The 25,679-nt window shown below is 36.1% G+C and overlaps 1 protein-coding gene and 1 long non-coding RNA gene across 12 annotated transcripts in view; one reads left to right on the top strand and one right to left on the bottom strand.

Moving 5' to 3' along the window:
• PCLO (piccolo presynaptic cytomatrix protein) overlaps positions 1–25,679 on the bottom strand; it is a 322,004-nt gene that overhangs the window by 86,001 nt on the left and 210,324 nt on the right. The window lies entirely within an intron of this gene.
• Positions 3,544–16,149, top strand: LOC135301236 (uncharacterized). 2 transcript variants are annotated; one of them, XR_010362970.1, is made up of 4 exons: positions 3,544–3,657; positions 6,535–6,713; positions 6,823–6,958; positions 13,984–16,149. It is a non-coding gene; the product is annotated as an uncharacterized LOC135301236 (long non-coding RNA). The 2 variants fall into 2 exon arrangements; XR_010362971.1 differs by lacking the exon at positions 13,984–16,149 and adding an exon at positions 8,552–9,726.

Raw genomic sequence — 25,679 nt, 5'->3', positions numbered from 1 at the left:
CAAGTCTTCACCTGGGTCATATTTTAATCTCAAAATCCTGTGCTGTTGCATATAACAAATGGGAAAAATAATGAAGTGAAATGTGGACATAAACTCATAGAAAAGCATGCTGCTAAATAAAATATAATGAAAAATTTTCATGGAATAAATCAGACTAAATTATATGACAATGAAAGGATATGAGAAATAAATATACACATTTGTATTCCAATATTTCCACAAGATTCCATGAATTAGGAGTTGAAATATCAGAATTGCTCATAACTGTTGTCAGCCAGAATTTATCACTTTGTTTGTAGAAGTTTACAGAAAAACAAACTGCGCAGAACGACTAAAAAGCGATGCTCAGAAGGCAGTTAAGCCAGCTGCCTAATGTCAAAATAGATTTGACTTTTCCTAAAATTTAGCCCCTTTCATTTACCAGCCATGATTCAAAAACATGATCTTGCTTTTGCTTGTTAAAGCAGATCTGATTTTAAACTCAGTTCCTCTGGAATAAAGCAACAGTAATTATGAGCAAATTCATTTCCCCCTGATTTTCAGTCATACAAATATAACATCATGAGCTTGGTCTTTAGGCTTCTAGAAAGGAAGGAACGGAAGTTATTTCTGGGTTTTTTTTTTTTGTTTTTGTTTTTTTTTTTTTGTTTTGTTTTTTTTTTAATGTGTGCCCTCATAATGTTATCATGGCATAGGATGTAATGTATAACATTATGAACCAAATGATTAATAGAAGCAAAATCCCCACTTCCATGTAGTGGCAAGGAACAAGAACAAAGGTTGAAAGATTTAGATATTTGAGAGAGCAGCTAACATACTTTTATCACCAAAAGAAAAAAAAAGAAAAAAGCTCTTTCAACAAAATACTATGAGCTACTTGAGCTACTATCAACACCTCACTTTAATTTAAAAGACTGGCAGGAAGAACTTTGCAGTGCCAGGATTTGGAAACAAAGTCTGATTTCCACTGGTGAGACTTTCAACAGTGTGCACAACAGCACTGCAGTCACTCACCTGGTCAGAAGGGCCACACATACATGAACATAGCAACAAACTAAGGAAATTGAATTTCAACAGCCTCAGATAACACAGAGATCCATTTAGGTTGTCAGTACAGGGGTATTTTCTTTTAACCGTGTGCCTTGTGGAGCCTTGAATGCTTAAAACCAAGCAACTTAAACACGACTGAACTGATCAGACTGATAGCCTTTGGCTCTAAAAACAAAAAATGTAGGTGAGAAGCTGATGTCTCTTTTCTCAGCATGTAACTGCCATACATATTTTGTTCAAAAAAAAAGGTAATGTTACAAAAAAAAAACCTTTTAGAAGGAACGTAAGTCTAATTAACAAAACAAGAAAAAAAGTATTGAGAAGTCACAAGAGACATGTGATTTTTTTTTTTTTTTCTCCTAAAACTAATCACATTCTGTCACTGGTCTTTGGTAGCCAGAACATGATAGTCACATTTCCAAAATTTGTATGCTTCAGGTCATCTGTGTAGTAGGTAGGAAATCAAAAGAAAATAGGAAGATGAGAAAACTTGTGTTGCTCCATGGAAACTCTGCTGACTGACGAAGTACTAGTAATTGCCCTGACAATCAAATATATTATTTCTTCTAGCATTCTTTCTGTCTTTCATTATTAATTTGCTGGGTGAGCAACAACTTAATTTTAGCAATATCAGCTCCCACACTCTCAATAAATTTATCTCTCATTCCATCATGCGGGTGATAAATCTGTACAGTTTGACTGAATGTGGTTGTAGATATAACATTACTGTTGATAAAACAGCACAAAAAAAAAATAAAATATGCAGATAGAACAGGTCTTTGTATTAGAGTTTCTGTCAGCTGGAAGGCACAATATTTATGTCCGTTTTCAACCATTTTACATAATTTCTAATATTTTCTCTCCTCTTTGGACTCATCTTTCAGACATGAGCTAGCTGCATGATTAAAGTTGAAATTTAAAGGAATCTGAAAATCATCCAAGGATTTGATTACTCTAAACACAAGTGTTGACATAGTTGATTAAAATACAGAAATATTAAATTGAACACTGAACATCTCTTGAATTTTGTTCCCCTTTGTGACATAATGTACACTATTATAAAGCTAATCTCAGTCACTTTTAATGCAGTATTATACTGCAGCTTTCCTTATTCCGTATACCCAAGGCACTCAAGAAGTGGAAAAACTGTTTGCTGTGTCACTAAGTGTTCGTAATTATTTCCAGCTCTATTTGTGTATTAAACCTATTAGTTTTGCATTCATTTTAAAGTCTCAGAACTGCTGTCTTACTGGAATTTTAAAATATCTACATATTACAATCTTAGAATACAGCCTCTGATTTCAGTTGCACCATAGATATACCCACAGATTTCTGGGCTTCATTCTCTGCTTCTTCATAGTTTGTATTGTTTATTCTTATACATAATAAACATGTTAGTTTGAATCTCATTTTTCACTGATCCAATGCTCATGGAGGAAAATGAAATTGGACTCTATAGACCAGAAACTTCAAGCAGTAAAATGTGAATATTAGTGTCTTTCTATATCATGTAAGAATTAAAATTCAGAAACATTACTTTGAAATCCCAGAAAGTGCTATAAAAGTTAAATGTGCATTCAGAATAAGGAGAAACAATATAAACTTGTAGTCTGATGTTCAACACTAAATCACTTTATGGTCTATTCTCTCCTGTTATTTTTCTTTTATTTCTAAACCTTTTTGATGGTTCAAAATAGGTTGATGAAAGTCAATGTGTTAATGTATTTCCCCAAACTGAATGAATCACACCAAAACCCATTATTTTCTGTCGGCACCTTAACTTCTTCTTCTATTTGTCATTCACACTCAGGCTGAATATTTTCCACATATTACAATAATTATTATATAGGCAACACTCATGATTCTTAAAAATGGATATGTTGTTCATCTAGTAGAAATTATACAATGGACCCTCTTATGCCTTATAGCTGCTATACTACTATAACATGACATTTATAAAAATATGGTCAGAGCAAATGAACCTTGTATTTGGGGGGTACTTGGCATTTTTTGGCAGCTATACACCCCATCACTGCCTTCAGATTTTGATACATGCTGGCACACGATTCCATAGATCACCCTTCAGTCTGAACTATGCTAGAGCAACAAGTGATGATCTGCTTGTACTTGTGTGACCTAATTGAAGTTCTGGCAAGTTAAATGAAGCTTAGAGTTACTGTTTATGAAAATAAGTATGATGTAAATGATACGTTTATCTGGCTTTCACCACTATAGCCTCAAAGATCAGTTTACATTAGAGTTGCAGGCAAATGATCAATTACACCATGCTGAACAAAATGTCGTGGTGCATTATCATTATTCAGTGTTTTAGAAAAACAAGTGGTTCTTTGCAGCATGGTTTGTCACAGTATAACACAGCACATACTGGCTCCTACTGGGCAATTAACTCAGCTAGAGATAAGAAACCCAAACAGCCCCTGGGTTGACTGACAGGAAACTCAACCAATTACATTCTATCCTAAGCTACAGACATCTCACTGGTGCGGGAGCTGGGTGGTGTCAAAGATCAAAGAGCTAGCCAGGAAAACTCCATTTTCAAAGAGGGGCTCAAGGAATGAGCTCTCTCTCTTGCCACATGAACATCAGGTGAGTGGTTGTCTCTGTCTTCCACCCACTCCCCCTGCCTTCACAGTATTCACTGAAGCTATAGAGCAGAGGGTATTTACTTTGTTTTCAGTAACATCATATAAGAGGTTATAATGATTTTGCCAGAAAAATGACATTTCTGTAAAATGCTCTAATTGACTTGAAAGTCTTAAACATTTCATTATTAGGCTGTGCTCAAAAAACCCCAACTCCTCTACTTTTAAAAGCAGTTTACTTTTAATTCAGATTTTTTAAAATTATGAAATAATATATGGTAGAATGAAAATGTCTGTTAATTCCAAGTCACCTTAAGATTCACCCAAAGATAGTTAACAATGAGGCTGCAGGAATTTCTCTTTGCTATCTCTTTAATGAATGGTGAATAGATAAAAACATTATTTTCCTGGGAGTTTAATGCCAGATATGAATTTAGATTAGTATATCCCTGCCTGCATTATATATTTATATTTATGGATTCTAAATTCAGAGAGGTTTATTTCAATTTCCCTTTTTTGAGGAATAATTTATTCTTCTTTACACAAATGCAGTTCTGTTAGTCTTACTTCTTTCAGTTACATCTGTGAATGGAGTGATATTTGGGTTTGAAATTTTCCTTTGCAGGGGCAAGAATCACATGCCATGAAATGCAAACAAACAGTTCTTGTGGCAGTTACAGTGTATGTCTAAAGAATCCCTCTCTATTTTTTAGTTAGTTTCTATTCTGCCTAAGAATTTAAATTATGACAGCAAACATGTCAAACAGAATCTATATAAAAACACAGCTCTATTGCCATCATGAGACTTCTCTCAAAGATTTTGCAATGGTTTTGGGGAGTCTGACGTGACTTGGTTTGTCCTGACTATAGGAGAGGTGACTGAGGGGAGCTCCAGTTGTGGTCTACAGCTTCCTCACAAGGGGAAGTGGAGGGGCAGATACTGATCTCTCTGGTGACCAGTGACAGGACAAAAGTGAATAGCATGAAGCTCTGGCAGGGGAGTTAAGCTGGATATTAGGAAAAAGAACAGGCTTCTCATGGAAGTGATCACAGCACCAAGATTTCCAGGAGCACTTGCACAAGGCTCTCAAGTGCATCGTGTGATGCTTTGGACTGCCCTGTGCAGGGGCAGGCATCAGACTCAAGGATCCTTCTGGGCCCCTTCCAGCTCAGGATATTCTATGACTATATTCTATGATTCTATGAATTAAATATGAGTGGGAATTTATGTGTGTAGAACTCCCAGAAGAATTTTGCTGGAAGAAAAGAGTGATTCATGGCACATAGGTTACCATGTCATTAAAATCCTAACTCATTAAAATGCAGTTTCATAGGACACTTTGCTCAGGTAGGGAAAAGTAGCTTAAAAAAGACAAGGTGGAACCATACTTCAGCAAAGCACTGACTAAATCAAAGTGCAGCCTGAAACTTTAAAAAGACTGGCAGGAAGATAAAGAACAGGGCAAAGACCCTGAGATAAGAAGACAAGGACAAAAAGTAACCCAGCAACATTTTCCAGTGTCTCTCAGGGGCATGAGGTAGAGAAACAAAAGATAACTATCAGATTCTAAATGTGTGCAAAAGGCACATCTCTGAGACTATCATATGGTTGTCAATTTACAGTCCCAGAGAGTGAGAAATAGGCTCAGCTCTTGGCATCCCTTGCTCTCTGGACATACCAATTGCATATACACATCCTGGTGCTTGGGACAGAATGGCTGTATTTGAAAAGTACAACAGGGAAAGAACTGATGCCAAAGAAAAGTTGCTCTTGAATGAGTACCCCAAGCATGCTGAGTCTCTTGGGGCTTCTTGAAGAGGCTGTCCTCACACAGATCAGGGGGTCTCACCCTTGCTCAGTGAATTCCTGGCTGGTCTCCAGCAGTGTCACCACTAAGGGACTACAGAGGCCAATTCAGAAAATAATGGAATTATTAGGATAATTTAAATACTGAAAGCCTGCTAGGAATGAGCAAAGGCCATGGTTATGCATTGCATGCCAATGCTACTTCAGGTCATATAGAAACAAGAACAGAAAATTTTTGTGACTCACAGTAAGCAGGCACCACTGTTTAAGCAAAAAGTCAAGCCTTAATGAGAATGGCTGAAGACCTTAAAATGCCAGTCTGTCACATGGTATAGAGTGAGATCCTTACTTGATGCATTTTAATAGGAGTCATTCTGTCAATTATCATCCTCTGTACCCTGGGAGTAATTTTACAGTTCTGACATTATGTGATTATTAAAATATAAAGTAGAATTTACTCACTGTTATCTCATTTGTGAGAGTCATGTAACCTGAAAGCTGAGGAAAGTGAATACAAATTTCTGGCCAGTGCTATGCAGTTCTCACCTCCTGTACATATCTATTTTTCATATAATGCATCTAATTCTCCTTTTAAGAAAAGTTTTTGGAACTTATGCTTTTCATAATACAAGATAAAGTAAATCCATTATATTATCTCTGAATCAACTTGTTTGTGTTCTAAATCAAGTTGAGCTAAATTTTTCCGTCATTGGAATGTCTTCATTTAAATGATCATGTTTTATGTTTCTCTTCTAGTAGCTAAATGTACAAATTCATGACATATACATGTCCATATCTCTAGAAAGTATGCAGAAAAAATTTGTTTGATAATTGGCTGGTTTCAATGGACCACAAGTGAAACCACAAGTAAACCACAAGTGAAAATGCATAAAATTATCTTTTTTTTTTATTCTTCATCTAATTTTGAAGAGATTTAGAACAATAAATAAAAAAGCATGGAAAGCATTATGTGTGTCTGCAGGGAACAACTGTCATGTACACATGCATACAGCTGCTTTGGTTTTACCTTCTTTTGGGCTTAGAGTCAATGTACCAATTTTTGTCTGTAAAAAGGTATGTGTCTTGCCTCAGTAGCTGTCTAGGAATTTTGAGTAGTTAATGAATGAAGAGAAGCAGGTTCCTCTTAGGATGGCTCATCTCAGCTGACACTTTTTTGGAATGAGATGAATCACATCCCTCGGATATCCTTCTTCCACTTATGGTTAGAAAAAGAGCCCATAATACAAGGTGAGGTAAGATATTTACTTTTCAGACACCTAAAAATATGTGTATTGATTCCCTCCTTTGTCATTTAAAGTGATAAATCTGTCCTAGAAAATGAAATGGACTTTTTTTCCTCAGTTTAGCAAACTGACAGCTGTACCTTATCAATGAGAAGAAGGAACTGAAAGACAGTGAACCTCAGGTGAAGGGAATTAATGGGGCACCATCAGAGACTGACAGAGCTGTTAGTTCTGCTTCTGCTACAGCCAGCCAGGTGAGCAGCACAAACACATCAATTAGTCTCTGTGTGCCTCAGTTTCTTTATGTGTTAAAAGGCACAGTGAAAAGATAATGTTATTGTACATTAACTTTGAGATATCCAAGTGACAAGTGCTATTAGTAAAACTAAGTGCATCAGAAATCTTACTAACAATAGGGTTGTAGGAGGTAGTACTTGTAAAGTATTAAGGGCTGGGTATTAACTCTCCAACTTTTGTATCCCTATAATTCATTCATAAAATAATTTAGTGATAAATGTTAGGCTTATTCAACCCTAAGACGTAGAGGTTCCATATATGCTAGAAAAATGAGACACACCAATAATTACCTGTTAGAAATGTCATTTTAACAAGAAGTTGAAAAACTGCAGGATTTCAGTTCTCAATAATTAATTGTTCTTCAGAGTTTAGTGATAAATGTAGACACAAAGCTCATTTTTAGGAACATCTGATTAGCAACATTAATGATAGTCTAATTTTGGTGCTGTGTTCAGAGCAAAAAATTTCCCTCATGATGCTAAGGCTGCTCAGCCAAAATTGGAGATCCCAAAGTAGCCTTTCCTGGAAGCTCAAGCCATGTCTTGCACAATCTGAGTTAGGAACTAAGAATCAAAAAAAAATCTGATTTGATTAAATATGGTTTGTGAGTAGTTTTTATGAGTAGAATTAGAGAGATCTAATCAATCTAGGTATGAAAACTTGTGTATGGTCATATTTAAGAGTGCAGTTCAACTGACTGTACAGGTTTTGATGGGATAGAGCGATTTCTTCCCACCTCAGTGCAGGGGAGTGAGAGAAAGGCTGCACAGGGTGTAGCTGCCTGCTAGGGTAAAACCACACTTATAAAACTGCAACACAAATTAGAGAAAGGAAGGTGAGCCCCTGTAATGACTGTCATACATTTCAGTGAGAATGGTCCATAATACACAACTAAAATGATCTTAAAAATAATAATATAAAATATTTAAATTTCATTTCAAATTAAATAATTTAAAATAATTAATATTCTTCTCAATACCTTAGAATGTAATTCTGTTGGTGTTTACACATCTTCAACATACTTGTTACTCTAAGCTGAATTTTTTTAATTAATATCTCTTTATACAAATTTGATCTGCAGTACTTGATCAAAGAAGTAGCATTATTCTAACAAATAGGTTCATTGTAATAAATGTAGAATTCATGCATGACAAAATAGCATTGCAAATAAATGATGCAGGATTACACCCATAGTTTTGTCATTCTCTGTAAGGTTCTTTAAAAGAAATTTGAATGCACAATTACTTAAGCTACTCTGTACATGCAAGATTGGTTGGTGACGGTGATTATCTGGCAGCTATATACCTAATCAACTTCTTTGAATACTCACATGCATACTGATTAGCAGCAGCTGCTATTTCTTCTCATTATCAACACTAAAACAAATGATCTCTCACCAGCCAGTCCCTGTGTATTTATGTTTCTTATGATAACAATTAATATACTGAATTCACCATGTAAGCACCCAGAAGACAAGCAAAACAAACTTATGATACCACATTCCTTGACTGATAGCTACAATTGTAGAAATTAAATTTGTGCCACTCCAGGAAAAGCAGTTTCCTCGTGGGAGAAGTCGCTGTTACCCCAAGCATGACAGCAAACACAGGAATGCCCTGCAAAGCCCTGCTTGCAGCTGATGACCACCCAAAGCAGGACAGGGCTGGTAGTTCAGGGCTTTCAAACCTCCTGAAGGCACATAGGAGCTTTTCTGCTGAAGCAACAGCATCAAAACTCATAAGTAATAAGACTGCCTACGAGATATGGTTTGTGGTTTTGATATGGGTCAAAAAGATGAGAGCTGGGCTTGATGGAACTGTGGCAGGTGCAGGTAGGAAAGGTGCTGGAAAGATGTGTCCCCAGCCTGAGTGCTCTGTGACAACACTGTGGTGCAGGTACTCGACCCACTGCTCCTACTGCTGCACAGCAACCAGAAACTGCTGCCCAAACCCCTTGTCCTGTCACAACAACTGCAATAAGCCTGTCTGCTTTGATGCTTTCATAGTCTCCACTTAGCAACTACACTCCAGCCCTAAGACAAACTCTGCCCCCAATTCTTCAAACTTATGTGTTTTAATTACATATCAAAACCACATTTAAACACTGAACTGTTACCAAATTCCCAGCACGGCATCCTCACTTTAACTTGACTGAGTATTGCAGCAGTTTATTCTCCTTCAAATATACGCCCAAGTGAGATATCGAGCATTATTTTTTAAACTTCCAAACGTAAATGTTAAACTAACATTTCATCTGTAGACTCAAGCTCAAATATATATTATGGATAAACAAGGACAAAAGAGTTTGATCACTTCACTGCTTAATCTTTTAAGACTTCTTTCTTTTCACCAAAGCTATAAAACATGTCTGAGTCTTCTTCCCAGGTGTCAAATATTAAAATTATTAGTGTCACACAGTGTACAAGAGTAAAACAACCATCGCTGGTTTTTTTCACATCAAACCATTAAATATTCTTTCCCAGGCAAAAGGTGAAAAAATAGCTGCTGCAATTAACAGAATAAAAATTATTTTCTGTAGTTTACAGAAAATTTAAGTAAAAGGAGCCTCCACTCAAAAGAGGCTCCACTCCACTTCCACTGCATATGTGAAATATTGGGAATCAGTTAGGCAACAATAGCTAAAAATAAAGAAAAATAAATGCAAAAATTAAAAATTTCTAACTGAAACAGCAAACATACTGAATATGATAAATAAGTGAGTCACAAATGATATTGTATTCTTTAGAGATGAAAGTCTTTGAGCAATTCTTTGGTGAAAATCATCCAAAGAATTGCTAAATTGCCTATGAACTCATCCCATTTCAAAGGCATATCTTTATCTTCACCACAGCTAATAATTACTTTCTCTTAAAGTAACAAAACAGATTAATCTAATTTGATTTTTTAATAGATGAAAATAAATACTGTATTGAATTATTGAATGATAATATCATATAATGCTTTGGGTTAGAAAAGACCATTAGATAACATAATTCCCAACCCCCTGCCATGGTCAGAAACAGCTTCCACTAGGTCAGGTTGCTCAAAGCCCCATCCAAACTGACCTTGATATATGTACAATAAATTTCAAAGAAAATTAAGAGTCCAATCCCCTTTTCCCTGTTCATTCCAGTCAATGGAAGCAATAGAAATACAATTTCCAATCTTTTTTCTTCTTTTTCCTTGCTTGGAGGCCTTCAGGAACACTCCTAATTCTACTGTCTCTCTCTTCAAGGAAAATGAAAATAACGAAACTCATTATGCAACCTGAAATTCTGTAAATGTAAACTGCAGATGGAAAATTGGTTTCATTCAGAGATGCATCTCTTCAAAGCATGTAGTTGTATTGGAATTCATCAAACTGACCATGACTTGTACCACTGAATTCAGTGGCAGCTGAGAACAAAGCATGATGTTCAAATTGCAGTTCTAATACTAATGGTCACATTCCAGCTAGGGATGATGCTACTGGGAGGGCAGGCTCAAACAATGAAGAGGAGATATTGCATCTTGAAGCATACATCAACATAATATATCTACACAGACATCACAGATAGATATGTTTAATTCATGGTATCTGGTGGCTCATCTGATTCAAGGTTTTCTTACCTGTTTTGCTTCCTGAAGAACATGACATGCAATCAAGTTATCCCTAAAAGCTTTTTCAGGAATAACAATTGTTCGCAGTATTATTCATTATGGAAGTCATTGTTATAGTCCATAGTCCAACTCATTTTTGCTAATATACTCTGCAAGTGTACATGTGCTGATATGAACCCCTTGGGCTAAATATTTTGTTGACGTAGTCATAATTTCTACTGAAAGAGATAGCAATGTCCATACAGCTGTAGCAGTAAACTTGCTTAAGGATGGTGTAGAATAATTTATGTGTCTGACAGAATAGCTAGTTTAATTTCGCCCGTAAACAGATTAGAGCACTTAGGTGCACTAATTTAGTTTTATGTGTTGCTATATTGCTGCAATTGAGGAAGCTGTGAGATGACCCCAGCTCATAAATTTAAAGCCAGCAAATACAAAAATCTTTGTATTGCCCATGGGTCTTATTAAGCCTTCACATATAAACAATTCATATTTCATCTGAAGATATGTGATTAAGGATGCTGAATGAGAAATTCTTCATGTGAAGCATTAACAAATGTAGGGAGATCCCTTTTTAGATGCCTTGCAAAAGAATTCCTGTAAAACACATTCAGAATTTGGAAGCAGGGGGTTGTCCATTAGGTGGCACCAAATTTTTCCATATCTATGGAAAGTGTAGGCAACAGAAGAGTTTATCTGCTGTAGCTGTCAGGTGCTCTCCTCGCTAGTCTCCATTCAGAGACAGAACCTCTGAGATAGCGTTGCAGCCCATCCATATGCACCATTGAACGGTATTCATCCAGATAGAGCAGTGTGTGCTTCATGCTCATCTACTGTAAAACTGTTTTTATCATATCTACCAGTCTGCCTGCATCTTTTTCAACAAGGATCACTGTCGTGCTTGAAGGTATTTTCAGTTCCTTCTTTGGATCTTCACTCCTTCCAAAACAGTGGGAAGTGTTTTTCTTGTCTCGTGTTCTCTACAGCTATTGAATCAGAAGAAAGCCCCTGTTTTGAAACTAATCAGTCAGTTTCTACTGTGTGAATTACAGAGGTATTACTATCTCTGAGATAGGCTGATACTTCTAAGAATACTACAGTGTTCTGTGAATAAGATGATGAAAGATTTATCTTTCCTTTCTTTAGTACTGTCTAAGATTAAAACTTTCTACCTCCCCATTAGCACCAGTCATGAAAGTACTTTCCTAGAATTTTGATTCATTTTATCATCTCTTTCACACACTCAGGAACTCTTAGTTCTTTCTATTCAGTTACTTCAGACCCATCTGAAAAGTATAATCAGTTAATGTAATACATAACTTTGCTTTAGTTAGACATAAGTCAATGCTTATTTCTACTTAGCAGTTCCAAAGCTGTCTGTATGAGCAGAAAATGTATGAATTATATGGATTGATTCCACTTCACCCACACTATGACAGAACTCATTTAGCAAGTGTAGAGCTCACACCATGATGAGCATTGCCTGGAATGACTCATTTCCTTTTACTGTCATCTTAAAGGTTAATTTCATGGGGTGCTGTTCAGCACATTATCTAGTAATTAGGAAATAATGAGACCTTCTGTTCATTGGGGTGACTGGTCAGCATCTGCAAATGGCCCTGTCATTGCACATGGGCAGGTAAATCACACTCATCTTTCCCATGAAAATAGATTCTGTTATTGAACATATATATGAATATAAATTATGAACATGGTAGTTTGTTTTTCACCACACAGCTTTCCTCTGTTTTTACCTTTCCTTTCCTGTAAACAGATCATGCTAATGCTCTTTTTCTCTCCTTCCTGCTCTTTTTTACCTTTGTGCCTGCCATAAAATGCAGCCGAACCTTCCAACACAGGCCTGTCCCATATTTATTGTGCATTTTGCAATGCAGTCTGACTGCACATGAGCAGTATACAAGTTCCCAGGCCTGGGTTAAAGCCACTTGGGTGCTGCTGTGCAATACAACAGTTGTTAGCAGTCTTCTGGCTCTGATGAGAAATGCTCAGAAAAAGGAATTGCCACTGAAAGTTGAACCCTCATAGAACAGAGCTTCTGGGCAGTACCAAAACTAATGCTGCTTGTCTCATATCTTTAAAGGCTGTTCCAGACATGCTTCCTTCTGATGTGAGCTGTTTTGAAATGGAAAGGGAACACATGAGCATGCAAAAAGCTTGCAAATATTTTCCCTGTGTCTTTGAGTTTCTTTTAGTAGATGTGTATCACTGTGTCTCTACTCTGTCCTTACTGGCCTCTTAGCAATAAATTTATGAAAAGGAAAGAAAAATCAAGCCAACAGAAAATCCTTTACTCTTCCAAAGACTAAGGAGCCACTCTAGTACAAGCACTACTACAGGATGATTGTTCTGTATCATGAAATTACCTGTATCATCTTGAAGGCCTTATGGACTTTTTAGGATTTAATACTTCTGGGTTATTAACATGCCCTTTTGGCTTGGCAGGAATGAGACTCCAGGTAAAGGTCCCTTACAGTCAAAATTCGTAGCTATGTGCATAATATTATATAGGTAAGTGGATCTTCAGTGGAATTCTTCTTGGCATTCGGAAGTAGACATAGAGCTGTAAACTTATTATTCTGTATCTTTCTACAAACTTCACTAAAATTGCAAATAACTATTTTCTTTACTTCCATACTATCAGAAGGCAAACACCTTTCTCCCATCTTTACCATGTGAAGTCTTACTATTACTCAAAAAATCCAATTTAAGATCTGAATTAAAGTGTAGAGTTTTTCTACACATTTTATTTTGGACTGACAGTGCCAACTTCCAAAGAGAAGAAAGTTTAACATGTTATAAATGTAGGAATAAGGTACTTACTAGACATAAAAGTTTGTGACATAGCAATACACTAATAAACAATCCCATTTGTTAAAGTCAATGTAATGCACCAAAAAAAAGAAAAATCGGTTGGAGTGAGGATCACAGTGCTATGACTGGAGCATTTCATGGTTTCATTGGAAATAATTCTTAAGAAAGCTACGTTTTCATAACTACATGGTTTGGGGAATAACAGAAACATGTCTAATAATGCCAGGGGAAAATGTACATGAGATCAAGAAATAGTGACTCTATTTTACTTCTGTATAATATTGTGATAAAAAAGTACAGTTCCCAGAAAGTACCTGAATTACAACACTAAATAATAACTTAGGCCTTACAATTTGGAAGATGGACTAGTTGAAAATCACAAAGCAAGATCCAAGTAAAAAGAGAATGGTCCCAACCACTTTTTTTTAATGAAATTCAATAGTAAGCCACATTTCAGACAGAGCTCTCCTTACAAGCAGAAGTATCTGAGCAACTCAACATCATCTCTGTTGGGGAAGGCTCAGAACTGAAGTTTCTTGTTCCCTTGGCAGGTACTGAACCACTGCATTTCCACATAAAAACAGTCAGGATCAGCTACACCATATATATATGATGACTTCGAAATATTCTACAGGTTTCAAATGTGTGTGAACCCTGCACAGATGCTGTGTCCTTCCAGAGACTTAAACAGAGCTCAGAACCTGGAGAACACAGCTGCTACCTGCCCATGTCTGCCAGACACCAAGGTTGGCTGTCTGAAATCTCTTTGCCTTCAAGTATTTTACATTTTATATTCTAGTTGGATTCTGTGAAGGAAAATGTCAATACATGCTGACCTAAAAATGCTCATCCCATCAGATGTCATTAATGAAATCTGATCTCCAATATGCAGAGGAAATAGCTATGCTATAAGATTATTGTCATCTTACTGACTTGAATGAAACTGTCCTCAAATCCTTGCATTTTCTAATCAGTTAGATCCCCCCCAACCACCCCAATAATGACTAATTCAGTTTTTCCAGAAGTGATAATATTTAAGTACCTAAAAAAAAATATTTGAAAAGTTGCCTAGAACATATTCATGTACCTTAATTATTAAGGTGTTCATGTATCAAGGAAATTTCATAAGTTTTCAAATGGACCATAAAATACAAAGATCGTAATAGAATTCCACTTGTTGTATTTACAGAGATTTCAAAGTGTCCTATTTTGTACCTGAATTATTCCATTACAATCAAGGAGAAATAATATAGACCCCAATGACTTTTGGCTCCAACACTAAGTTCTGTACAGGAAAAAAACCCATAACACATCTTCCCAATTTTCAAGCAATATTTCAGGCAACAAATTATTATTTTTTAAATTAGAAACAGTTCAAACAGGTCTGTTATCAGTTACTTTTACCAAGGGTTAAAGGAATCCCCAAAACTTTTGATTCTTTAATATAGTTCTTTTTTTCCAAAGGTTTTTTTTTTAAATTTTTGTTTTTGTTATTATTTTTGTTGGAATGTGGAGCAAAAATAGGGATTTAAGGCTCAATTTCTGCTTGCTGAAATGTTTTCAAGCTTTAGTCATTAATAAATTAGATCATTTGCAATTTAATACCTTCAATTTCAGTTGAATTTTAAGTTGCATTTTTACAGTACAAGTACAGGTAATGTTGCTTTTTTCAGACTTTTCATACAGAGACTTGAAGTCATATTTACCTAATTTTATATGGTAATCCTCAAACATCAGAATTATAAACCTGGATAAAGATTTAAACCTGGATAATAATTAAAACCTGGATAAAAAAAACCCTGGATAATAATATTTAATCGGCATTTTTCTCTGTTTAATGTAAATTTGAACAATCACCTGTTTATTTTTTCTCAAAGAAACCTGAATATTCTCATACAAGATTTTCTCAGTCACACCTTATGTATGATCTAGTTAGGTTTTTGGAATAGAACATGCTTCAAGGAATTTGAAATAAAGTCTGTGCAATTTTTGAGAGTGCTCATAGTGGTTTTCTTTCTTTAAGCTGACATCTAAAGATTTTTCTGTATTATTTTACATCATATTTCTATGTTGTAACATACTACATTGCAAAACTAATTGCAGAAGATTATTGTTTTGTTCTTTGAATTCCTTTATCCTTTCCATTGAATAAGAAAGTCAAGGTGTCAGATCAGATTAGGTCAGAGCAAAGTACAATGCAGTTCAGCATCTCCTTTGAAAACAGTGATACCTGATGCTTCAGAAGTTGTTTACAAAATCTTGGAAATCTGAAATAATTTGATTACACAACTATCTTTTTTATTTAACTACCTCAAGAGATTGATTGATCTAATTTAAGTAATTTAGGAAATATTTTGTTTACATCTATTTCCTTTTCCTGTGTTACCCAATACTTGGAGAAAACAGGCTTTATCTATGTGCCCATGTCACTCTTTAAACCACTGCAGTGAAGCTCTGTGACAAATCATTCCAAATTGATGTCCAAGCCATCTAAAAGACAGATAATGTTATACTGTGAGAAAACCCACTTCCATCAGTTCATCTTTTTTAACATTGAATTATTAACAACTCCTCATAATGATTCTTATGGTCTTGGAAGAATTTGTACACACCTACCTAGAAAGTACTTCGAAATAACAAGTGACTAAAGAAATTCTGCTTGCTGCAGTACCCAGTTTCACAGGCAGAAAAACGAGATCTCTGTAATCCTGTTTGCTGCTGAGAACTGATTTGTAAACAGCCCAGAGCCTGCCCTGAGAGTCACTGACAGGGGCTGTTTGTTCACCTGAATTTCAGCAGCACAAACCGTGAGTGGGGACAATTCACCTTGGGCCCTGAATTTTTGCTGTTTTTTACATCAATATTGCATTCCATAGAGTGGCATGGGTGGTTTAATATTCCTGGAGAACCAGATTTCGGGAATGGGACTGAAGGTTAATATTGCGACATGTAAACACAAAATGTTTTAATACACTTTTTTGTATCCAGTGGCAGGAATAATTCTCCATAAGGACATAGCTTTATTTAACTTGTACTTCAAGATGACCCTCACTTTGATTTCCCTAATTTTTTTTTTTTACAATCACATCAAACTGCTAGTCTGCAAGTTTGAGCCCACATTAATCTGCACAATACGAAATGGAATTAGAGTATTTTTAGCTTCCCAGTTCACTGGGAAGTCACTATCAAACAACACAGTTCAGTGGTTATGCAAAAGGCTTTTTCACACTGTAGTGAGATTTTTTTTTTCTGGAATGCCCATGTATGTGAGCCCAAATATGTCTTGTCCCTTAAAAACATCAGACAAAAATGTACTGATTTTGTTTTATGAGATGTGGCCCAGCATGCCTAGGGTAAGCCTGTGGAGTCTGAATTTTAGGTTGTTAGTGAGACAGTTCTCCTAAAAGAAATACCTAAGCTCCCTACATAGTGAGTGGAGACAGGAGGGTGCGTTTGATGACTTCCACTGGTAACATAAATTGGCCTCAGTTTAAGCACTGAAGGATTTACATTTGCCTGGTTTCTTTGTAAATCTGCTGCACAGAAGCTGGTCCTTGCAAAAAGAAGGCAAGAAACAGAGTAATTCAGGCACGTATCTTTGATGCTCCAGGCTGAAATTTGAGTCCCTATCATCATACTCAGCAAGCAGCTAAGCAAAGGGGGCAGGCAGAGTGGCTTTATGTCTCTGCTTGTGCTATTTGCTATCAGGAATAACATGATCTAGAGAATGTCTATCTCTTACCATCCCAGACAGACTGCCTGTGTTTTTGACTAAAGATGTAGCTTTATCCCTGAATATCTTGGAAGCAGTAACTAGACCCATCTTCTGCCCAGCATTGCCCAAACCAGAAAATTCACAGACCTCTTGCCACCTCTACTAGGTGTGTATTGGGAGTACTGAAACAGGAAATACACCTGCATCTTTCGAGGAAAGCACATCCATTTGATTTTATACCATATCTTAAGAATAGTGAAAGAAGAATTAAAACTCTTCTTCGGAAACAAATGAGCCTTAAAAGTACTCACAGTGTCAGAATATAGCAGAAGCAGAGTAAGTATTCAAGAGTAAGAAAGAAAGACTGGAACCACCTGGATGTGTAGTATCTGCCAATGTCAGAGGAAGAATCACAAAGCACCTGTGATGTGTGTGATCCCAGAGGACAGCAGAAAGTTGCACGGTGCCAGCAAGAGCCAAGAAAGCTTTGTGGGCAGCCTGATGACAACGCTGCCTGCTGCTCTACCTGCTGTGCTCAGAGGAACAGGGCTTCAGGCACATCCTCTGGAAGCATAGAAGGTTCTTTCCAAGAAGTGGATATTCTTTCTAACAAGAACTGTTCATCAAGGTCCTGAAAAATACCTGCTGCCAAAAGCTGTGCATCTGAAAATTACTAACTGCATGGCTCCACACAAGTACTTTGCAACAGCTAGTAGTAGTTTCTAATACCATCTTGGTGGACTGTTATTGAAAGGTAGTTATGACAGCAATGCCATTTACCAGTGACCTTCCACAATTTGTATTTAAACCATCTGATGAGTGTTTTTCTCATGACCTTTGTGATGGTTATTCACTTCATTAGCTCTGGAGTATCTAGTGACTGTATTTGCCTCTTCCCTCTGATTGAAGCATACGGGTTGTTTTTCTTGTTTCTATAAATCAGACTTACCTATTCAAGACTTAAAAAAATCACCTACCCGTAGGGATATTTGGACAAAATTATTTCTTTGTTATTAGGAATCCAAATTCCTTGTGCAATTTGTATAATATGTCTTTTCTAGCAAAATTTATTTTCGTCAATAATTAATTGTTCAAATTACTTTCAAAGTTGTTGATAATAAAGAAGGTATAAACTAGAATAGTTTTTATGGTACATAGCAAGACTAAATGCAGGAGTGAAAAAATCAGTAGCTGGCATTATGCAAGGGGCCATATTTTTACTAGTCATAGTATGTTTCCTTTTAAAGTTTCTTTCCCATAGCTTTACAAAATTTATAAGTACACCCTAAGTTTTTACTTCTGCTTTAGATTAAATGAAAAAAAATCCTAAAAGTTCAGTCCTTACAGCTGCCTAACTACTTCCTAGATGCAAATTACTCTCTAACATCTCTTTTAAGTGCTGATTTTTGTAGCAAGAAAATTAAGTATACAGAAATTACATTCTGAGCAGAAACATTACAAATTCATATTGCCTGTTTTACCTCATTGTAACTAATGTTTTAAGTACACAAGAAGTTTTCTAATCAAGTATCCTTGTAAAACCCGTTATATCATTCTGACACCATAAGATTAAAATTACTTAAACAATATGTTCTATATTTTCTAAAGCAGGGGAAAGTGCTGTTTTCTAAGTGTGTTTCAACCACCAAAAAATAGAATTAGTAAATAAAGCTGTGCACAGTGTTAGAGTCACCAGTTCTCAATAAATTTCCACGTCAATTGTTTATACTGCAATTATTTCTACTTTCATTTCTTTCTATAACTGCCACACAAGTACTGAAACAATTCTCATTCCTTCTGACAATTCTCATTTCTTTCTCATATCTTAGCAAAAGGCCAAACAAAACTCTCAGAGCAGCTCAACTCCTGCCATATTAAGAATGGAATTGAGACCACTGTCATTGGGACAGCGTAGGGAACAGCTAAACCAGCGTGATGAAGATTTCTGCCATTCCTTTCTTTTCATTCTAGAAAATACTAGATTAATTCCAATATGTTAAGAAATACACTTTGGCAGGGTGTCCTTTGTACTAACTTAATTTCCTTAAAAAATAATTTAAAAATATTTAAAGGCATTTTTTATATATTGAATGTCCATTGCCATGTTTAAGAATGTCATTGCCATGCTTAAGAATGATCCTATACCTATCCTATAACAATCAGAGGATTGTTACATATGAAAAAGAAGTACAAGGCAGAACAAAATACATGGGGGAGAGGAGCACAATTACATCAGTTAAGATTTACAGCTGAAGGAGGGTATTTTGGTGTTTTGGTTTTTTTTTTTAGATTAAGTCCTTTCTAAAGAGCTTTAGGACAAAATTTTCAACCAAACAACGGCAATGTCGGTTATTGGATTGGATAGGTTGGCTATTGGAAAAAGTTTTTTACTGAAAGAATGATAAAGTACTGGAATGGTCTGCCCAGGGAGGTGGTGGAGTCACCATCCCTGGATGTGTTTAAAAAAAGACTGGATGTGGCACTCAGTGGAGGTATTGGGGCATGGGTTGGACTTGATGGTCTTGAAGATCTCTTCCAACCTAGTGATTTTGTGATTTATTTTGTGCACATTATCTTTGATAAAGCCAGTTTCTGCTGGGACAGAGAAACCCTGTAGCCCAGGGGATATGTTGAGAGCAAGTTCTCTTCTCTTCTGACCCAGCGGAATAAGCATGGACAGCAAAATAGATCACGAAGAGTAACACTCAAAGAACAGGGTAAAGTTAATACTTTTTTTCCCAGTGCAGTAATAGATTAAAGAAGCCGAACTGCAACATTGAAGTGCAGAATGGAAAGATTATTACTGTTCATTTAAGACTTTTATCCACTTTTTTTTTTGAGAATTTTTTCTTCCCTTCTTGTGTTTCTTTTAATTTTGTTTCATCATTTTCCAGCTTCATTGTGCTATCTGCTTTTTGCCAGAAATGTAATTATCAGAGGGACTCAAGAAGGGATGCTGGTTCTTCACTATCTTTGCTTCATGGTGACTGTAAAATCTCTTTTCACTGTGATGTCCCAATCAATGTTTCCAATTTTAGCTGTCTAAACAGCAAGCAGTGTTCACTACAGTATTTTAAAACTCAGGAAGACCTGGTGCCTATTTCATTTCCCACAAGTAAATGACCAGCCAGTGACCGATAAAAGATCAGCCAGAGTTACACTTGTGCTCATCTATAACTCAGGGATAAGAGGGAAGTGTGACAAGGGCAGAGAGAAGGATAGTGACTTACTGCTTCTGTTCTGGTTTTCCAACTATTTAGGTGCCCATGACCATTCCAGTCACACTGCATTTTCCAAGCAACATGCAAAGCACGTCTGCGATACGACAAGAGACAGCTTTGATAAGATGGACAGCCATTACACCTGTACTGCCTTTGCAAAAGACCTTCTGAAAGAGTCTTGCCGTGCCTTTCAGCACTTAATGTTATCCAAAGTAGCCAAAAAATTTATCAAAGAACTTGTAGAAAATCTGTTAACATTTTCTTTATAGTCCTTTTATGGACTGGTCAGTAATCCAGTTGCATCCCACTGTCCTTCTGAGAGGACTTGAAAGAAATCATGTGTTTCCAATGCCAGTAAATAACAGGCTTTAATATGGCAAGGACTTAAAAACTTGAAAAGCTATGATTGAAAATTTATGATCTGAAAACACATTAAGGGACACATTCCCAGGGTATGGCTGAAGTGAAACAGATTCTGGAACTTACGGAGTTGGCACTTTAAACTGGAGGAGTAAGAAAACTACCTGTATTCAAAGATGTCATTGCTCAGAATTCAGGAAAATCTTTAAATATTAAACAATAATTCTAATATTCCAATAGCCTCTACCCAATATTGATTATGGCCAGATTAATCTTATTTATACTAGACAACCAAAGTACAGTTAATCATCTCCCCACACTGGCCATCTCCTCTCTAGTTTGTTCATTAGCCTTATTTACCTTCTCCTCAGAGGAAGAACTGTAGTTAGTATAAATACTCTTTTTCTCCATTTAATGCAACTTCTTTGTGCATGAGGGATTGCTTAAACACCATGAACATGTTGCCTGCCTTTCAGCTTCCATGTACAGCCTTCCTCAGATTCAAAATTGGTACCAAGGGCTCTTATATTTCTTAGTCTCTCATATTTCACTCTCATTTCTGGGTCGTCAGCTGATTGGTATTTTGTAGTAGATTTTCACCTAACAATGCAGCTGCTCCTTATGCCTTTATAATAATTTTCCTTTTGATTAACTGCCTGTTCTGGAAATAATGAAGAGCTGTCTAGCCATACTTGAACATATATAGAAAAGAGTCTCACTGAACCTTGACTTTTTCTTCTCTGCCTTTGAAGAATCTCTCAGTATACATTCTTCCATTATGAAGCCTGATGCTTGAAGTGAACTAGGTCAGAAGCCAAAGTCCCCACCATGGGTGGGAGCTGTAGAGCATTCTGGTTAAAGGCAGGCTTCTGACAGGGCTACATGGATCTGCCTTCTTCCCTGAACTGAAAGTAGGGAGCTAGGCTGCTCTCTGATGGAGGTTATCCAAATAGCTCTTTTCTCCTTTCCCCTATCATATTTTGCTTTGGGTGGAAATAACTTCCCCCTGGTCAAGATGTGGCCCTCTTTTGCCAGGAACAGCATGTTGTTTGGCACACAGTGTTTATCTCATATGTCAGTTTGATATGGAAAATTGCTTGGTGACAAGCAGTGAACATGTTCTCTCTACTGGGTCCAGATTTATGAGAAAGTATTCTTGCTGACACTGTGGCTATGATCTGTAGATCCAAGAGGTCATAAGCTGTGCCATCCCATGAAAATCCAAAAGAAGGCTCTAGGTCTCAATCTGAGGAATTATTCTAGTGTTATTTGATCCCATATTAGGGCATTAGAGAGTGAGCTCTGTATCAAAAATCTTTTTATGGAAGAAAATGGTGACAATTGAATGTATAAGAATATGTACAACTTTTTATGTGGGGGAAAAGAAACATGAATAAATAGGGATATGAGGAAATAGGGAGACCTCAATTTCATTTCCTGAAGGCGTCTTAAAGTTCTGAGATTGCAGTTTTCTAAAGATGAAAGATACCTCTGGCATTCTCAGAGACCCAGTCATTTAAAATACTTTCCTGAGGTGAGCCAGCCACGTGACCTGGGAAACTTTCAGTGCGATTAAAGGCAAGCAACAAATTTAGAAAAGCTGACCATCTCTTTCTTAGCAGGTGAATCAAAGTCTAAAAGGTGCTGAGTACATTTAAGTACTTATCCTCAATATTTAGACTTTGATGCTGAGGACATTGTATGTGCTTTTACCTACTATTGAAGGCAGGTGGCTCTGACAGGACCCTCACAGTGTTTTAATGAGCAATGTTTCCTGCCTCCTGAGAAGAGTAATTATTAATATAGATCAAAACAAGTGCTAAAGGGCTAAAGGACTGAGGGGAGGGCACCATTAACTAAGATCACATCTAATACTGACCTCTCCAACACCAGTGCAGTTTCTCTGCTCTGATCTACTTAACAGCTTTAACAGGTGTCATTATCTTTCAGTATATGTATTTCTATCAGGTAGTTTTTCTTTCAGGAAGTTCTATTTCAGTATTTTTCATGACAAGAGTTTTTGTCTTCACTATATATAATAGTCCTGTTTTTAAGCTTGGGAAGATACAATTTAAATGACCCATCCATATTAAAAATAGACATGCACACATAAGTGCTTAGGACAGCTTAACAGAAGTCTGACTAGTGCTGCTGAGGTATAAGCAAAGTTCAAGTTCACCAAATCAAGTTCACCATAAGTTTTTTACTATGCTAGTTTACCAGAATTTCTAGAAGACTGGAAAGTCAGGGAATATCTTCATCTCACTGAACATCAGATTGCAACACAGCTTGTCTGGATTATTGAAAACTTGGAATAAAGTCACCTGTTGTTCATCAGCTCCCAGGCTTTCCACTCAGCCTATTGAAATGGTTCAATCAGAAGACTGGAATGCTGAGGGCATCCAGCCAGTTTATAAGAGTAGGTAACGTGCATAAACATTTCATTTCTGCTCCTTACTCTATGTTCTTCTGTTTCTGAAAAATGCTGGCTGAAATGCCACTCACTTGGTGGATTCACCAGGTGTAATATAACAACTGTTTCTGTCAACACGAGGGGGAGCACAGACACATCTATCAAATTGACACAGTCCTTGCACTTGATGAGCTCGGTGGAATGAGTCTTCCACCTCCAGTTTTTGTTACGCCAATGAATGATGAATCAGAGATATTTTTGACATTTGAAAGCAATTCAAGGTGAGAGAACCGAGAAGAGTGGTATTTGCCAGTCAGAACTATAAATAAATTTTTCAGCACTAAGACTCCTCCAAAGCTTTTTAAATAGGCTAAAATTTTATGTTATTCCCTAAGGATAGGAATGCTATCTCCGTGTCATTTATTTATATGCAGTCATAGAGAGAGCAGGTAGGAGTTTGTCTTCCTTCATAACCACAATAAATCCATCCTTGTTTCTTATGCTATTGGTAGGATTTTCAGACTTGACCCAGTGTTTTTAGAATTAGAGGAATTAATTAAGTTGATGGGATTTCTCAGAGTGATTCATGTTCTTAGAAAGGCTAATGAGTCAAGATGCTAACTTGTAGTGACATTAGTATATGTTTACTTGAAAACTCAGTTTATACTCTGACTTGTAGTCACAAAGCATTTAATCAGGAAAAGTGACTCATTATTACTGAAAAAAAAAGTAATGCATTTACAGATAATGACATACAAAATTTTCTTTGTTTTTTCTCGCTGTGGTGTGAGAGACAGCAAATAACTTGAAAAAGGGAAGAAGGCCAGCTTCTATTTTCAGAGATGTTGGTAAGATTAGCAGTCTGGCTGGATTTACATAGATCAATATGAGAATGATTGAAGACCTCAGTGGATTTTAGCTCTTTTGAGGGGTAGATGTTAAATGGGCATCAGCCATATTTTCCCTAAGCCAACCACAACTCAAAGTGAAGTAGAAAATCTTTGTTGATCTCTGATAGCCATCTAAAATAACATAAAAAGTAAACTAGATATAAAGGCAAGACCTAAAGGTAAATGACAGTGAGAGGAGATGTTTCTTGTATGTCGTAGTCAAAGTGTATTCTGCAGGAAGCATTTTTTCTCTCTGAGACAACATTTAACATATCAATACTGAAACATATTCTGAGACTTTGTATGGGCAAATTCTACAGATGAAATATAGGGATTTTGATGGAGTTGATTTATGCCAATTTATCTAAGTCTAGGACACTTTTATAAAGGTCGGATCAGAAACATGACTGAACATATGATGGGAGAATGAAACAAAGGAATAAATGTTTTAGTGTCATATTAATCTTCCTATAAAGTAGGAATAAACCTTCAAAATATATTATGTGAACAGATTAAAAAGGAAATTTCCATGTCAGATTTCTCCTGTAGTTATTGTAAATTCAAGATGCTCTTGATCACTGCTGAAATGAACCAAATATGGTGAGTAAAGAACTGTTTTAAACTTCAATTTCCAGAAAATTTTCATTCCAATCTGTAACTGCTCATTCTCTTTGAATGAATAGGAAAAGGAAAGGAAAAGGAAAATGAAAAGGAAATGTTGAGTAAACACATTTTCCTCTTTACTTGCTTGGTACTGAAACAAAGCATGCGTAATCTAGCACAGTTATGAAAGACCTACTTATTTGTACAGAGGGAGCCAAAACAAATACTTGCTTCAAAACACACAAAATTAAGGTCAATTCTTTCATCATTCATCATGCACACAAAATAACACTATTCTATTGTTTGATGAGTGAGATACTACCCATTAAAAATTAATATCAGAACCAACTATATAGGCCAAAAAGAAATATATTTCTTTTTAATTTTCTGTTTAATTTCATTGCACATTGGGTTTGTGTCCCTTTGGGGTTTTTTTTTTGTTTTTTTTTTTTTTTTTTTTTTTTGTTTTTTTTTTTTGGTTTTTTTTTTTGGTTTTTTTTTTTTTGGTTGTTGTTGTATATCATTAAAATTTTGGCAAAGAAAACACCAAGGATGGAAAAAGCTGCAGGATGAATGCAGGTGGCAGTGTTTAGTAATACCCACTGAATAATTAAACTATTCATTGTAGATACATTCTTTAATCAATTTAGTCTGTTTTTCTGCCTGCAAAGTGCTTTTGATTAAATCGTGACTTTTTTTGCTTGTTTATCATTCAGAAAACTTATGTGAATTGAATTCTGCCTGGAAGAACTATTCTTCCTACTTATCTTCTTTTCTTATTTTTCCCTGTGTACATGCATTTATTTAAGAAAAAAAAAAGTTTAGTGAGTTAGAAAGAAATGTACTCTTTATTTGTCTGCGGACAGACTGACACTTCAGGTGCATACATATTTGTAAAAGGGAACTAGAAAACAACTATAAAAATAAAAAGTTATAGAAAGAAGGTGGCATTCATGTAATCACAGAAATAAATTGTTAGACAGAGTGATCATATTGCAGTAATCCTAGGGAAGGTATTGATAATGAAGTTATCATTCCACCTAGC

Source organism: Passer domesticus, chromosome 5 (assembly GCF_036417665.1).
Source record: "Passer domesticus isolate bPasDom1 chromosome 5, bPasDom1.hap1, whole genome shotgun sequence".
Lineage (NCBI taxonomy): Eukaryota > Metazoa > Chordata > Aves > Passeriformes > Passeridae > Passer > Passer domesticus.
The sequence above is the reverse complement of the archived record's forward strand: the minus strand, read 5'-3'. Positions and strand labels throughout refer to the sequence as shown.